The 16,711-nt window shown below is 38.4% G+C and overlaps 1 long non-coding RNA gene across 1 annotated transcript in view; it reads left to right on the forward strand.

The window, feature by feature from the left end:
- Positions 1-13,120, forward strand: part of LOC121948471 — an 82,848-nt gene extending 69,728 nt beyond the window's left edge. Inside the window, exon 3 of the long non-coding RNA XR_006106149.1 lies at positions 11,826-13,120. This is a non-coding gene — a long non-coding RNA (uncharacterized LOC121948471). The remainder of the gene's footprint in view (positions 1-11,825) is intronic.
- The last annotated feature ends 3,591 nt before the right edge of the window (positions 13,121-16,711 follow it).

Here is a 16,711-nt window from a genome sequence, read left to right on the forward strand (position 1 = left end):
GCAGGTTGTACTGCTATCTTGCTGCACACTGGCCAAAAATGGGGAATATAATTTTTGACAATAAAGTGAAAGAGGAAGTTCCTTGTAAAAAGCAAGACATGTTCTCATCCCAGCTCTTCAAATATCGACGCTCTGCCAGTGCCCTACACATTAAAAAATGATGCGATATCTACACTCCTGCGTTAGCTTTAGATGTTCGGGGACAACGTGTCAATGTATCCTTACTACATGCATTGTGCCTTTCAAGGTATACTTTCAGTTTCATCAGGAATTGTTCAGTTTCCTCTTGTTAAATGTCTAGAGTCTTTTCAAAAATAAACTCATAATGTTGGTAAAACACGTTTTTAAGCTGTACTTCCTTAGGTCTAAGCAACAAAAGTATGTGGTTAGGTTTAAAAAACAATAACAACAATAGTTTAGCACAAAATAAGTTCATTTGTTACTTATTTGACGTAATATCATGTGACACGTCACTAGAATTACATGTTACAAATACTAGCACACAACATTGTTAATGAAATAATTCAATTGACCTTTGGTTTGGCATTGGAAACAAACAGCTGGCCTAGGGCTCAAAGTTTGGAGTTTGTCTGAGTCATCCATGTCATCTCCAACCCACCATATACAGATTTTGTTGTTCTTTAAATTACGGTTTCCCACTGCATCACAGCTTCCACCCAATATGTTTCATACTGACACTAAGGGTGACGCTGTATGTTGTGTCTGACGCCAAGGTCTACTGACACTGAGGTCCAACGAGTTAGGAGAATGGGCTCTAATATTGTACGTGCCATAGCCAACATCAAATCTGCAAGAACATTTTAACATCGTTTAAAACTGGACGAATGTATGAATCATAAAAAATGTATGCACCCACTGGCAACAGATGGTCTCCTGCATACTAGCAACCTTCTATGAAAACTGGTATGCCCGAACCAGAGTTATTATAGTTTTGCATTTTTATTAGTTGTATATTTTTATATTTTTGCTTTGTGGTAAAACTCAGACCTTTGTAGACATCCCAGTCAAATCCACCCATACCTCTTGATGCTTGTTGTGTTGACAAATTTGACCAGATTGAGAAAGACTAAAACTAATTACATTCCCTGCATATTTTATTTTATGTCATTTTTTGTTTTGCTAATTTTTTTTATAGTCATATTTTTATTTTATTATTCTAAACTTTTTTCTTACCAAGTTTTAGTTTTTAGTTTAGTTTGAATTAATTATATTAACCTTGTGTAATAACACTGTTGCCTAAAATTCTTTGTATGTGTCACTATAAAAATAACAATGCATGGAAAACTGGCAGTAGTTAACACCTCTATGTCTAAAAATAAATCCGAGGCTGTGAATCCAATCACATTTAATTAATTAATTTAATACATACCCTGCATAAATCCATTGCACTTTGAACCGGCATTATTTATTCCCCATTTAAAAGTAGTGCAACAAGCTGTCATGTTTGTGTCTACCTGATGAATTTAACTTCAATGTTCATTCTTGATTTATCTCTGTTTTGTTCTCTGCCAACTCCTGAGGGAAATACAGTATTTGACTTTTTGGTTGTTATGTTTACTGGTTAGTTATTAACTTAGTCTGTAGTTTGACAGCTGTCTGCTGTGGCTGGAAATGAGGCATATGAGAGCACTGGAGTGAAACAAAACAGTAAAGTTGCAGGCTGTGAAACCAAAGCAAAGAGTTGAAGATAATAAAATGAATCTGAGGGAAACTGCAGAGTTCTAATTATTTGTGTGTTTGTTGCTACCAGTGACCCCTTTCATATTGCACATTAGACCCCTTGTTAGCACAGAAATATTGATTAGATTAGTTTTAAATGAATTTAAATGTTTAATGTAATGTTTTGGTCATTACACAAAGTAGTAATCAGTTGGTAGCAAACATACAAATAAAAACAACTCTATAGAAGTTACATGGTTGCCGTTTGTGGCTTGTGGTTAAGGTGAGGTGCATTATGACAAACAATGAAACAGAAACCTTAAGGTTTAACAGTCCACATGGAAGAAATTGAGTTTAGTTTTTCTGCTTTCAGCTCAGTGCCTCCAGCTATCATTTATCTTTTTTTGTGTTTTTTTAAATTAAATTCTTTTCTTTTAATTTTTTTCCCTTCCTTTTTCTTCTTTATAAGTTGAGGTGAAGTCTATGAGCTTGTCGCTTCTCAACCTCTACAGACACATTTCTTATTTAATTTGACTTCAGCCGTGTCTTAAATTGAAGTGCCAGGTTGGTAAAGACAGACCAACGCAGGTGTGGTAACATTTTACAAATTTGCTCCTAAAGACTTAAACATAAACCTTATTATTTTTGGCAAAATTACCAAGTGCATCAGTTTGATATGTGCCCCAACCATTTGCATTCTGAAGCTGTCAAATACCACCGCTTTGTCAGTAACATCAGCGCATGATACCGACGCCAACAGCCATCTGTTGTAGCAGTATGATTTTGTTGTGTTATGATGCACCACCAGTCAGGCTGCTGGCACTAAACATGGCTATATGATACGCGGACGGGCGGTGTTAGTTGTTAACATGGACAGATGGAAGATGGCATGGCCATATGATATGTCACTTGATGGCGTCAGGTTGAACCACTGCTGGTACCAACTTATAGGGCGAGCAGCAGGAGTGGTGGATGGGTCCAACAAACCCTGAACGTTCTCCAGGAGGCCCAACATTTCCTTTCCATATGCATGTAGAGCCAAACCATGATGTTTTTTTTCTGTACCTAACAACCTGTGCCTTTGTAGCCTAATCTTAACCATGGGCTTAGGCTAACATCCCAGCATTGGTCCCCTAACCAGTGTCACCAGCAGATGTGGATACCTAGAGCGTAGTATATAGATGAGGAAGTCCACTGACAAAGTGGTAATATGTGATGACTTGGGGTGAGTATGTATTGGCACCCCAAAAGCCTGAGGAAAAAAAATCAGCTGGTAACCTGCTGTAGCTCTATAGTCATTAGATTTGATCAAATTGCTACCTGATTTGCAAGTGTCAATCACTGTCTTACAACATCTTACGTCAGACAAGGTTATTGAACTAATAAGCAGCCTCTCTAACCGACCTGCTGCCTTCAGAGCACGTAGTTATCAGCAGAAGGATTTCCAATAGAAGCCGCTAAAAGATCTTCCGGCTGACTATCCACACACCAAGGTTGCTGTCAGCGATGAGGCGAGTGGGGAGATAAGAGGAGCTAACTGACCAGATAATCAGGACTTAGTTTTTCCGCATTGTTCCCCTCCCACACTGCAGCAGCTGGCCTTTGGAGCTCAGCGGAGCAGACAACCTGAGCTCACAGGTTGGGAGAAGAGAGAAGAGAAAGTCAATACATCTGACTGCCTTGGGAACCCCCAAAGAAGCAGAAAAAACAAAAACAGATCCAGAGATGGTATGAAACCTACATACAGATGTGCACTCTGAGACATGATAAATCAATCAATAAATTTACAGCATTGCTTTTCATTTCCATCAAAAACATCAGTCAAAAATCCAGTGTGATTTTTAGAAGTACTCGGACCATTTCTTTGTCCTTGTCTCGTCACCGTCTCATCTCTACAGTATACCATGTCTTTCAGGTACAGAAAAAGCTGTGTATATATATATATATTTTTAACTAAGGATGGAAAGAGAAGCATAGAGAAAAATCCTTAAGCCTCTCTGTTTTTGATCTCCGTTCTCAGCTAAAGCATTATTTTCAAGAAGAGCCAGCTTCAAGCGCCTCCTGAGCCTCGACGGTTTGGTACTCAAACATGCAACAGGTGTGCTTTCTCTTGCACTCCTCCCTCTCTCACTGTTTCTTTTTTGTGCACTGAGAGCAGTACAGGTGATTCTCTCCTCATTGCCATGCAGCAGTCAGCTGTGAATGAAGGTCAATACTTTGAAGGAGGGCACGAGAGGAACAAGCCAATCAGAGGGGAGAGATGAGACGAAACTGTGATTGACTGGCTTGTGGTGGGGCGATTGGGCGGCCAAGTGGGGGGATGAGGGCGCCAAACGGAATATGCATACCCAATGAGGAATCAGAAGATGAAAGGGCCTTGTTGCCATGGCAACACACCTGCCGTGGTGGAATATCGGTGTGGTTTCATTGATATGAGGGCTACAGGGTTTTAGGCCATGGGGGTTTGAGTGAGGTTGGGTGGAGAGCTCACGCACATTTGTGTGTGTTTGTGTGTACTTGTACATGTGTGCAAACACCCTGCCACCTACTGAATTGAAATGCACCTGTGAAAACACTGCATCTATCACTTTCTCTGCAACCTCTTTGCTTCTGATGTAAGGAACCAAACACATTATTTTTTTATCCCTCTCTTTTCTTTCTTCAATCCATATATCTGACAGTAAAATATCTGCCATCTTTTTGGAAGTATCATGACATAATATCATCAGTCTTATTTTATGACATAGCATTTACATTCATGAAAACATTATAAAAACATTACAGATGCTCACACAGTCTCACAAGTCCTGTTTCATCAGACTGTCTCTAAAGACTGACCTGAGGGCTGAACAGATCGTCCTCTCATGGTCACGAGTCTGCTAAATAATTGGTTGGATTATCAGAATTGAGTTGTCATTTCCTTGATGCTCCAAGGGTCGTAGCTCTTTAACTGATAAAGAAACACAGATAGCACTGATCAAGGATGTATAATACGACTTATCATACAGTAAATCCCACATGGTTTACAACTGATAAGGGAATAATATATTTGTTTGGCTTTTTACAGCAGCCATTTTTCAATTTCCCGGCACACTAGCATCATATGTACTGTATGAAAAGATAAGATCAACCGTCATAGAAATTTATTATTCTGACTGTATGGTGGAAGATAACCTTGGTAGACTGCTTCCATGTATGATGCAGAAAGTGATCACATTTTAGAAATCTTAAAAGAATCCTGGGGGCACATGAATTTAATTTTTTAAAACCATTTTCAGTTTTTCACCTCCAATCTTGTCAAAAAAAATCACTGCATCAGTCGCAAGACAGCTGATAAAAATAGCCTTGTCACCTCTAGTATAGATGAATAAAAGACAGAGAAGAAGAGTGGAAGACTACTGACTGTTAGAGACAGAAAGAGGGTGATGTTAGAAAAATACATGAGTTATCCTCCCTGCAAGGCCATATGGAGTAAAGGCCTTGTCCTCCTCCTCCTCCTCCGCATCTCTTCTCCTCTCTCCCTCTCTCATTTATTTCAATTTGTCATGCTTTACTTTTCCCTTAAGAGAGCACGCTTGCTGGTGAGCGGCTCCATATAGGCCGCGAAATTGTGTCTGCGCCTAGTCTGTAATGAAACATTTAGATGCAGGGGAGAGTGATGGTTGCGCATTAATACAAGTGTTGGTGTTGCCAATGCGAGCCTCGGCTCTAAGCAGACGGCATGGCGTGCTGCTCCAAACAGCAGGGTGGTAAGAGATGTCTCCCCTCTCAAGTCAACACAGTTGTTTTTTTTCCCCAGAAGGGGTCAAGGGTTTTCCAATGGTGCATGATGGTTGAGAGTGTTTGTGGACATCTGGTGAGGTGATAATGGCATTGTGGAATGGAGGTCCTGGACTAACATCAGTGTGGGTCAAAACACTGGGGATATTGCCAACAGTTTAATGCTGAGCAAGATTGTAATGATGATGCTGAGAGCTGATAGAAATGATTTACTGGACTGAACCATTTGTGCAAAACAGCTACTTACAAAATCAATATAAAAAAGGCACTTTGTAGCGAAAGAACTGGGGTCTTCGTGGTAGTGATGGTCACCTCAGCTAAATTTTTTTTCTGAAGGTGAAAAAAAACAAAGACTCCAAGATCCCCTTTTTTAGTTGACAAAAAGCAAAAAAATACAGCCATTTCCTAATTTTTACCTATATTTTTTCAGAAAATGTATGGAAATTATGTTAAGGAAAGGTTACATGACTACACAATGATAACAGATAAATTTCTTGGCATCATAAACATGGACAGGGACCCTTAGATGAACTTACAAAGTTAATCAGAGGTAAAATGATAGCCATTTCTTTTTAATGCTAATTACACGTATTGCCCAACATGCAGCTTTTAGCAATTAAGTTGAATTTTATCTACCAGGCCTATTGATGACATTTTAATATTACAAGTTCATAGGAACTAGCATTTACTGGGTTTAGTATGGGCCACTTAGGGGTAAATGAGTCTTACAGGTTCTATAATTTCTGTACATGTCTCCTCTTATCTGTTCTAGATACATGCATTTGCGCTCCCAGAATTCCCAGATTCTGTATTTAAAAGGGTGGCCAGATGGGGCCTCTGAAAACCTTGGCCATAACTGAATATCAGGAGTTTGATTATAGTTTTGTATTATACAGTCAGTATGAATGTAAAGAGGTTGCTTGCTGATATACATTGGTTTCCTGTTTAATGGTACTAATTATCTGATATGCATACTGTTCTATTTTAATGTGTAAACACATTTGTAAGGCGAGTTATTGTCCTTCAAATTGGCTGGTTGTCCTTTTTGTAAAAAAAGACAGTTATGCAGCTTTAAACTGAAGAAGTCCATTGACTGTAAGGAACAAAACATTTATTGTGTTTTATAAGATAAATGTTTAATCTGTAATGAAACTATAAACACAAGCTGTCAGATAAATGCTATGGAGCAAACTGCAACGTTTCCCTCTGAATTGTATTAGGGGAAATGTATACAAAAGCATGAAATATTTGAATAAATAACTAAAATGTGTACTTGAGCATGTGGTTACATTTTGATATGTTATGTTTCAATTGTCATTATTGTTTATGCAGTCATAATAGCAGTCCTTAATGATATTTTTAAAAAAAATCAATCAGAAACACATTCATAGTTATTCTATTTTTAACTGCTGAAAAATATGAAAATGAATGTGTCATTAAGTGAATGTTGCTCACTGAAGGTTAATTAACCTCTGCCGTTCCCAGCTGTGAGGAAAAATTATACTCAAACCTCTCCGAAGTCAACACTCCACCACATGTTGCTGCATACCGTATGCTGTTGTAGCTTTGTAGGTGTTAAAATTTTAAAGCAATGCATAATTTGGCTTCAAAAGCATTAGCATTCATCTGCATGTATAAACCTGCTGAGGGGCTAACCCTTGCCTTAGGTTGCTAACTAAAAGAAAAGCAACAGATATTTACTTATGTATGAGTGCAGTACACATGTTGCCTTATGCAAATAGCCCCTCTCATCTTGCTGTGTAGATCAATTGGAATAGCACTGTTAATATATGAATTTCAAAATGTTTAACATGCACATCACATAATATGAGAGATGTATTATATATGAAACATTTTTTGCAACTAAAAATTGCTCATTTTAGCACATCAAAGCTTGAAGCAAGTAAAATCATTGCAGTGCACCTGTTCTAATCTTCTTTGATGACCCTAAACTGTTATGCCCGCCTTGTTTTTACCCCAAAGCATGCAACAAAACCATTAAAATTCCCCGTATTTAAATGCAGATGCATTTGTCCACATCTTCAGCACTCCCTTTAATATAGTGCCAGATTTTCTACATTGCCGTACTCCATTCAACATTTCTGAAATAAAATAGAACCAAAGGACTATCCAGCGAAGTAGACAGTTTCCTCTTTCTATTTTTTATCCATTGCTGGTGTTGGCTTCAGGCACACACTCTCTTCATTACATGCACAGCTCCAGTGAGACTTTGTACATTTTCAGATCTTTTGTGTGTGTGTGTGCATACATGTGCGTGTGTTTTTCAGAACCTGGTTAAGGGTCTGACATTGTGTGACAATAAGAATACACTTGTGTCATTGAGAGATCAAAGGGAGGCATGTCTGTGTGAATTCTTACATCTCTTTGCCATTGAAGCCAATATGCAGACTGATACTGTGGTCTATTGAATGCTACTTTGAGCTTGAACTGCAAAAAATGTATGTTTTGTATGTGTAAGAGAGACAGAGACAACCAAAGAAGGAATCATGCCAAGCATCCCACAAAATGCAAGCTCTTTGCCAAGTTCCCAATTCCACCACCTAGTTCACAAAAATGACTTTCACCAAATCAACTCTCTCTAAGCAAGCAGACAATCACAGAAGAAATTCCAAATGTAAAAAATCAATGTGACCTTTGAACAGGGTGTCATCATTTTCTTGTTTATTTTTGGTATACTGCCCAGGCATGACATGAACAAAAGTGAGTGGCTGATCCAAACAAAGAAGTTAAAACAGATAATTTGCATTTGCTTTTTTATCAAGATTAAAATTCTACAGCAATGCTAGTGCCTTTTTGACTTTGAGCTAAATGCTAATGCTAGCAACATACTCGCACTAATGATGCTAACATGCTGATGTTTCTCAGGTAGGCTACCCTACCAAGTTCAACATCTTAGTTTAATGTGTTAGCATGACACTTCACCCCCCCCCCAAAACAAAACTGCAATTTTTTATTTTCTTGGTCAAGTGCATCTTATAATGGATGAGAGGCTCATGCTCATGGCAGTGTGAGATGTAAGCATTTATTGCATCTTCCTCAGTTGAGCTGGACCATTCACTAGCTAAAGTTACAGCAAGGTGCGTTAGCTGTAGATGCATGCCTCTTTCTACATGGCAATTTAATTGGTAGCCTAGTTGTAAGCTAGTATGGTATAAAATAAAATATATAATTGAAATAGTTCCTACATAAAACTGCTCGCAACAAGGTCTGTAGAGTATTACATAAATATTTTGTAAAGGCACTTTGAGCACCACAAGCTGAGTGCCATCTAGTTCCATTATATTTGACTGAAGGCAGACACCTGCATGGCAGATATCTCTGACAATTTCAGCAAGTCACACCAAAATTTTTTTTATAAATAGCACTATAGGTATGAGGAAAGTTATACATTTTTGATTTGGGGGTGAACTGTCAATTTAAAAGGCACCAAAGTATTTTCAATTCATCCTGTGGAGGACAAGAGTGCCCATGCCTAATTCCATGGCAATTCATCATCCAACAGCCATCAAGACATTTCACTCAAAACCATAAATGTCAACATCTTGTTGGCACTTAAAGAAAAGTCAGGGGATCAGCAAAGTCAGTAGACTTTGTCCTCATATACCTCGAGACATCCTTAATGTCTGTGCTAAATTTCATGGCAATCCATCCAACAGTTGTGGAATTATTTCAGACCACAGTGGTGGACCAGCTGACTGAAAGACTGTCATTGCCATCCCTAGAGCATTTCTCCTCTGAGAGAACACAACAGAAAAAAGAAATCATACTACGTCATATGTCATCATGCTAAATGTTATACAGCATTAGAGGAAGAACACACAATTTGTCCCTCCTGATGGAGGCTGTTAGGAGCAGCTTAGGACAATGCCACACTCCAGTAAAAACACTCTGTCTACTGAGTCCTGTGTGGCTCACAAAAGACAGTATCCTAATGGAAAAAAGGATAGCAAAAACAGCAAAATCAGTAAGGAGAAAAAAACACAGAAGTTGAATTGGCAGGTGATAAAAGACACCAGAAATGTGTTGGTAGGACATTTATTCTTTCACATGACTAATGTATTAGTAGTGGAACCAGTCTGTATGTTCATCGCCTGTGTCGGTGTCATAACCTCGAGCCGTAGCATAGCGTATGCTCTATAGGCTTATACATTTGCTTTATAGGTTCCCGGAACCAATTAAAAATGGTTCAAATATTCCCCAGTAAGTCCATCCATTTTCACTGTGCAAGCAGCACGACAGACTTATGACATAACCATCGTGGCTAATGTAATTAGTCTATAGTTATAAAAAGAAAGGCGGTAATGAATTGTTTAATTCTGGAGCGAGAGTAATCCGTTTTCCTGCTTAAAAGTTCCATTATCTCACTGTAACACATCCTCTCTGAGAGAAGATGTTAGACTTGCTTGTTGAACATTGTAAGTGTATGTAACGCGCACTGTGATGGACAAATCCTACATTAACACATGAATGCACAGTGGTAATAACAGTCACACAATCATGCACATGCACACAAGCTAGGAGCATCATAACTCTCTGTCCTGTTGGCCCTGTCAGTCTGCTCTCCCCCTCAGGCAATGGGAGGGGGGGCGCAGAGGTGGAGGGACTCTGGGTGGGAGTGCCTCAGGTCTTTTACAGAGGGGCCCATATAGACTCTCCTGTCCGCTGGAGGGTGAAATGAGCCCAGGTAGAGCATACTGAGCAGTGGCTGGTGTAGCGAGACCAGATAGAAGGCTCTTCCACCTTTAGCCCTCCTGCATGTTTTCCAGCTGATAAATTGCATATCTGGTCTGGGACTGTGGAGTGGGGACGGTCCGTCAGTTTTTTGAGTTGAGAGGCGCTCAGCTTGTGAGCGTGTAGGATGGTGGCGATGCTGTTGGTGGCTGTGGGGGTGTCGGCTCAAAATTCACTTATTCACTTGCTGCTGATGTTTGCTTGGTTGGTCATGAGAGGCTCAAAATCAATCAGTCAATAAACCTCAATACAGTACCACAAATTAAACACACTATATACACTAAGCTGAGCTCTTTTTTATGGGATGGGTATGAGTAACATGTATTGGGTCTGACACACAGTGCAGGTAACCACTGAATTGTGCATTTTTGCTGGTAAATGTAATCTCAGAGTAAATATAGCTCTTCTAGATACACAGAGTCCTCATATTGAGGCTACTTTATACAGCACAACAAACTGTAAAACCCAGTGCTGTTTAACAACCCAATGCATCACCTCTCCCCAAGAGCAAAAACCAACAACTTTCATCAGATTGATTTAGATGCAAATGGTGTACTCACACGTGGTGGAAAATGACACTTGTTTCCTATTTTCTTATTTTTCCCCCCTCTGTGCACTGCTTTGCAAATTAAGTGGAGTGTTTGTGACAGCTTGATGCTGGCGGAAGCAACAGCAAGCAGAGCTTTGGATTGCAAATGTTCCCTGAGGGGGCCGGCCCTGGTTTGATATACTTAATAAACTTCAAATCCGACAGGCTGGCAGAGGCAGCACGCTGCTGCTTATTTCTCTCCCTTCCCACAGTGAGATATGGGGCCCTGTGGAAATGGGAATGGGGAAAGTTTAGACACTTTTCTAGAAAGGATCAGCAAACAAAGGTGTGCGTTTTTGTGTGTGTGTGTTCGTGCACACAATTGTGTTTGCTTGTTATGGAAGGCTGAACAATATACTTTAGAAATGAGGGAGTGTGTATATGTGCAGGGCTGGCACAGTGTTTTTATCAAATAAAGAAGCCTCTACTGGGGGTGGACACAATAATATAAAAACTCTTATAATATAATGCAACCCAATACAGAAGTCCTAAAAAAGTCTGCCTTCATGAAGCTTATGGGTTGTATATTTTTTATGTTGAATATTTGTTGAGGCTTGTGCTTTAAAAGATGCTGATTTGACTTTTTAGTATTTTTGAGGTGGTGTCATATTGTCTGTGTTCCCATTATTGTATCCACCATCTGTATATACGTGTTTGTACATGTCTGTACATATAGTCTGTGTGTGTGTGTGTGTGTGTACACAATATGTATGTATGTATGATTATTTTGAGCGTACAAGAGTAGCAGCCATGCCAGCAGCCCTGTGAGGCTGTTCTCATGGAAAACTGTACTTAGGTTAGCTAAAGCTCAGCGCAAGGTCAATCAGGAAGACTTTCTTCATGCAAGTTCTTCATTCATTCACAATTCTCTCTCTATCTCACTACCCCTGTTTACTCCAATCAGCTAATCATGGATGTTTGCTCTCTCAGTAAACCAACCAATTTTTGTCCAGTCTGTAGCCGCCAATCATGTTGCTGCTGTCAAATCTTAAATCTTTTCTCCTGTCTGCCGCTGTCATTTCAGGCAGAATCATCACACCCTTCTCCACCCCATTCACCTCCAGTCATGGTATTCCAGGACAAGCTCATCAAAAGCTCCTCTTTACATCCAGAGCTTCAGCCCCCTCTTCATCCCATCACCAACTGTACCACCAGCAGCGTCTAGACTCCATGGGGGGTACCCTTTTCTACTGCGGCTTCAACACCTTCTGCACCTATATACCATCATTATGGGATCTAAAAGACTTAACATTTCTCATAGTCATGCACACATGTTATCTTATTGTTATATTGACATCTATTGCATGTCTGTCTGTCCTGGAAGAGGGATCCCCCTTTTTTTTCGGGAGTGATTATTTTTTTCATTAAGAATGAGTCTCACAAGAACACATAGGTAGTAGCAGACAGAGAAGCGGTGAACAGCCAGCGTCCTCTCCGCACATGCGCGGTAAAATGCAAATTTGTTTTTAATTCCAAGTTAGCATTCTGCCATTTGCTAATTAATTCTAAACACAAAGTACAACTGACATAACTTATTAGTTTTGCAGGTATTTGGTCAAAAACCAACATAGTGAACAAAAATTCCAAAATGGTTGAGACATTTCACTGAAAAACTAAAGCCAAAAATGTCAACTTGCTTGTGAGACAAGCCAACATTTTCTTACTCTGACCTGCTGTGCTGCTCTTTCAGGACCTCCTGCATCAACCTCTGATGCTTTAGGTATCCCTGTACCTCAGCTGTTTATGCTACGGGGTGCCGTTATGGTGATGTCAACGAATGCACGTGGTGAGATGACACAGCCGATTATCGTGACGTCTCTCAAGCTGCATGGTCCCGATGTTTACACAACAGCACGGACTGTCACGAAGCCTGTGATTAGGCACCAAAGCCACGGATGGTTAGGTTCAGGCAAAAGAGGCACATGGTAAGGTGTTGAAAAAAAACCACACACACACATATCCACACGGGAACCAAACTCCACAGTCCCACACAAAAGTCAGTTTTTTGTGGGATCCATCCACCTCCCCACCTGCCTGCCCCAAAAAAGCACTTTCGCTCCTTATATTATGTGGTTTTTCCACTTAAGTTTCAAAATCTAATGGGCAGATTGCATCGAGAGGCACTGAGCATATTCATGCTCTCCAGAGGACAGACTTTTCATTCATTCTTTATTTTGGACTGTCCATTGGCCCTCCTCTAGCACAGCCATCAGGCCCAAATGTCAACCTTGAACATTGTATATGTGTGCCCAATATCCTTTACTTACACAATGCATGGATATGACATTATGTAGCATTTATAAATGTCATAACAATCAGTGAGCCATCAATAAAACTCTAATTGTTCCTAAATAAGTTTAAACGTTTGGTATTTGTAAACTTTATACACCAGTATATAAATTAAAATCAACAACATTGTTTGGGTATTGGTCTCCTTTACACCTTCCCACAGCTGTAAGAGCTGTCAGCATGGCCCATTCTTCGAACAAGTAAAAACTTACCAGCAGGAAAGTGCCATAGCATAATCCTGCAACATCTCTCAGGACTTCTTTTTAAGCCTCCCCTAGTAAATTAAAGTGAGAAATTGAATTAGAAGCTTTTCTTGTCCAATAATACAGATTTAGAACAAAGTATCAGATAGAGAGCAAATACGGTATTCTCTCTTCTATTCTGACATATCCTCAGAAGTCTAATCTCTCACGTACATGCAGTGTTTGATGTCCAATTAACCAGAATGCACACAACTGAATATCCCATTTAAACCCCATTATCTAGACAGGGGAAATGCTCACAGCTACCACAGAGTTTCCTGTCAAAATGCCCATGATCTGTATTTTCAATAACGCCAGCTATTTCTAGACTTAAAGAAGAGATAAGGGGGCGTTGTAAGGAGAGAAAATATCGCTGGCAGTTACAGATTTACATAAAAATTACCTATTCAAACAAAAATAATTAAGGGTTCACAGTTCGTGAACTAATACAAACAGACAACCAAAAACTTTATGTTGCTGCATGAGAAAATCAGAATTTTCAAGTGAAATGGTAAATCTTTTTTTTAATTCCTTGCATTTTGTTATTATCCTCATATTCTTACTGCTGTTTTTATCTTGTTAAACCATAGCTGAATACCCCTCATTATATTTTGATCATCTGCAGTTCATTTCTATACTTATATACTTCATGCCCCTACGAGGTTAGGGATGACAACTTGTAGAAAGCTGCTTTCTGCACAGCAACTAGTGATGGCTCATGAGTGTCTTAAGTGAGCTGAAAACTCAGTAGTTTCATGGGAAAGTAAGATGGAATAGATATTTTTCTTCAACCCTCAATCACATGCTGTCTCACTTAATTGGCACTCAGTTATCAAATCTTTGAAAACCCCTGGTATGGTATGCCATAAAAAAACATTTTAAAAAATCAATGACTAGTATGCCCAAAAAGGCAAAGTGTCATAGTATAGTAATATAGTATAGTATGCCATAAAAAGGTCACAAGGGTGATGAGGGTCGTATTGTTTTTTTGTTGTTTTTTTTTAAAAAAGGCCATAGTATTATAGTTTAAAAAAAAAAAAATTAAATCATGGCAGAGAATGCCATAATGAATTTCATAATACCTAATGTCACAATAGGAGTCATAGTATAGCATGCCATAATGAATTTAATTTTAAAAAGAAAATCATAGTATGATATGCATTTAGAAATGAGAATTTTATATGTAAAAATAATTAAAAATATAGTGACTCATAAAAAGTCATACTATAATGTGAAATTTGAAAAAAAAAACTTTGTAAAAAAAAATTCAAAGTATAGTTTGTTGTTGAGGTGGCATCAAAAGGTCATACAATAGCATGTTGTACAAAACGCCATGAAGAAGTCATAGAATAAAATGTCTTCCAGAAATATTACAAAAAAGTCATAGTAAACTATGTCATCCAAAACATTATGAAAAATTCATAGAATAGAAGTTAGAAGATAGAAGGTAGAACGTGGATGTATTGGTCATTTTATAAACAAAGTTTAAAAAACAAAATTACATTTTTCTTTGGTACTTCTACATCCTGAAATTGAAGGCCGAGTTGATTAAAACTAGCACACTAAAATAAACTATTCTCTCTAAGGGCTCTGATTAAAACCAGCAGCTACTATGAAGATTACATTCGGTTGCTTGGTGATGTTGCTGCTGATGGCATCGTTCAATTCCTGCATTTTTTGAATTTGCAGAATTCAGGGGCATTTGGACAGAGTCCCATCAAAACATGTAGTTTTCAGCCATTTCTTCAACATACTATATTATGATGTTTTTGGCCTCATTTTTGACATGGTATACTATGACATGTCTCTTCAAGTTGTCTTTTTCAGCCATTTTTTTTGGCATGTCAAAATTTGACTTTTTTTCCACATACAACACTATGTCATTTTCAGCCACTTTTTCAGCATGCTGTGTTAGGATGTCTTTTGCCTTTTTTCAACATGCTTACTTTGAAGTGTATCTACAATCTATTATATGCAGTTTTCAGCCATTTTTTGACATGTCAAAATTTGCTGTTTTTAGACATACTATACTGTTGTTTTTGGGCCACTTTTTCAACGTGCTATATTGTGTCATTTTGGGAGTTTTTTTTTTTTACATGCTCTATTATGTAATATCTCTACAAGCCATGATATGTCATTTTCGGCCATTTTTTTTTGACATACTACATTCGGACGTTTTTGTCCCTTTTTTGACATTACATATTATGATTTCTCTTTAAAAGCTATAAAATGTCTTTTTCGGCCATTTTTTGGACAAATTTGAGATTTGTCAACATACTACACATGTCGTTTTCAGCCATGTTGCCATGCTGTTTTTTGCAAATGTCATATTTTGATTTTTTTCACCATACTATAGTATGGCATTTTAGGCCGTTTATTTGACCTGCGATATTATGGTGTTTTTGGCTGTCTGGCTCTCGACACGCTATTTTATGTGGGTTTTTGTGGTTTTCGGGTGTATTTTGGACGTCATATTTTGACATTGTGCGCCTAACTATAGTATGGCAATTTCTGTAATTTTTTAAACATACTATTTTATGGTGTTTTTTTGGCTGTTTCTTCAACATCCTATGCTATGGCATGCCTCGGCATGTTGTTTCATGTGGTTTTATGTAATTTTCAGCTGTTTTTTAAACATGTCATATTTAGACACTTTTCGCCATACTATGGCATTTTCAGTTGTTTCTTCATGCAATATTATGTTGTTTCTGGCCTTTTTTGTAACATCCTATGCTGTGGCTCTTGGCATGCTATTTTATGTGGGTTTAAGCTGTTATTTGGACATGTCATATTTTAACATTTTTCGCCATAGTATATTACTGCATTTTCAGTCTGTCTTTCAACGTGCTATCTTATGGTGTTTTTGGAAGTTTTTGCAACATTTTATGCAAAGGCGTGTCACGTTTTTTTGACCTGCGATGCTATGATCTTTTTGACTGTTTTTACAACACTATTGCATGTCTCGACATGTTATTTCATGTGGTTGTAAGGTGTTTTTTGGACATGACATGTTTTGACAATTATCGCCATACTATAGCCTTTCTTCTTTGGTCATTTTTTAAACATGCTATTTTATGTTTTTTTGGGCCATTTTGGGATGTATTTGCAACACTGTATACCATAACATGCCTCTACAGGCTATAATAGGTGCTTTTCAAGTGTTTATTGGACATGTCAAATTTCAACATTTTTTGCCTTACTATAGCCTTGCTTTTTTGGTCATTCTTCCAACATGCTCTTTAATTGTTTTTTGGGCAGTTTTGGGATGTTTTTTCAACACTGTATGCCATGATATGCCTCCATGTGCTATACTAAATGGTTTTCAGCTGTTTTTTTGACATGTCAAATTTTGACATTTTTGACTTACTATAGCCTTGCT

This window comes from Plectropomus leopardus, chromosome 2 (assembly GCF_008729295.1).
Source record: "Plectropomus leopardus isolate mb chromosome 2, YSFRI_Pleo_2.0, whole genome shotgun sequence".
NCBI classification, from domain to species: Eukaryota; Metazoa; Chordata; class Actinopteri; order Perciformes; family Serranidae; genus Plectropomus; species Plectropomus leopardus.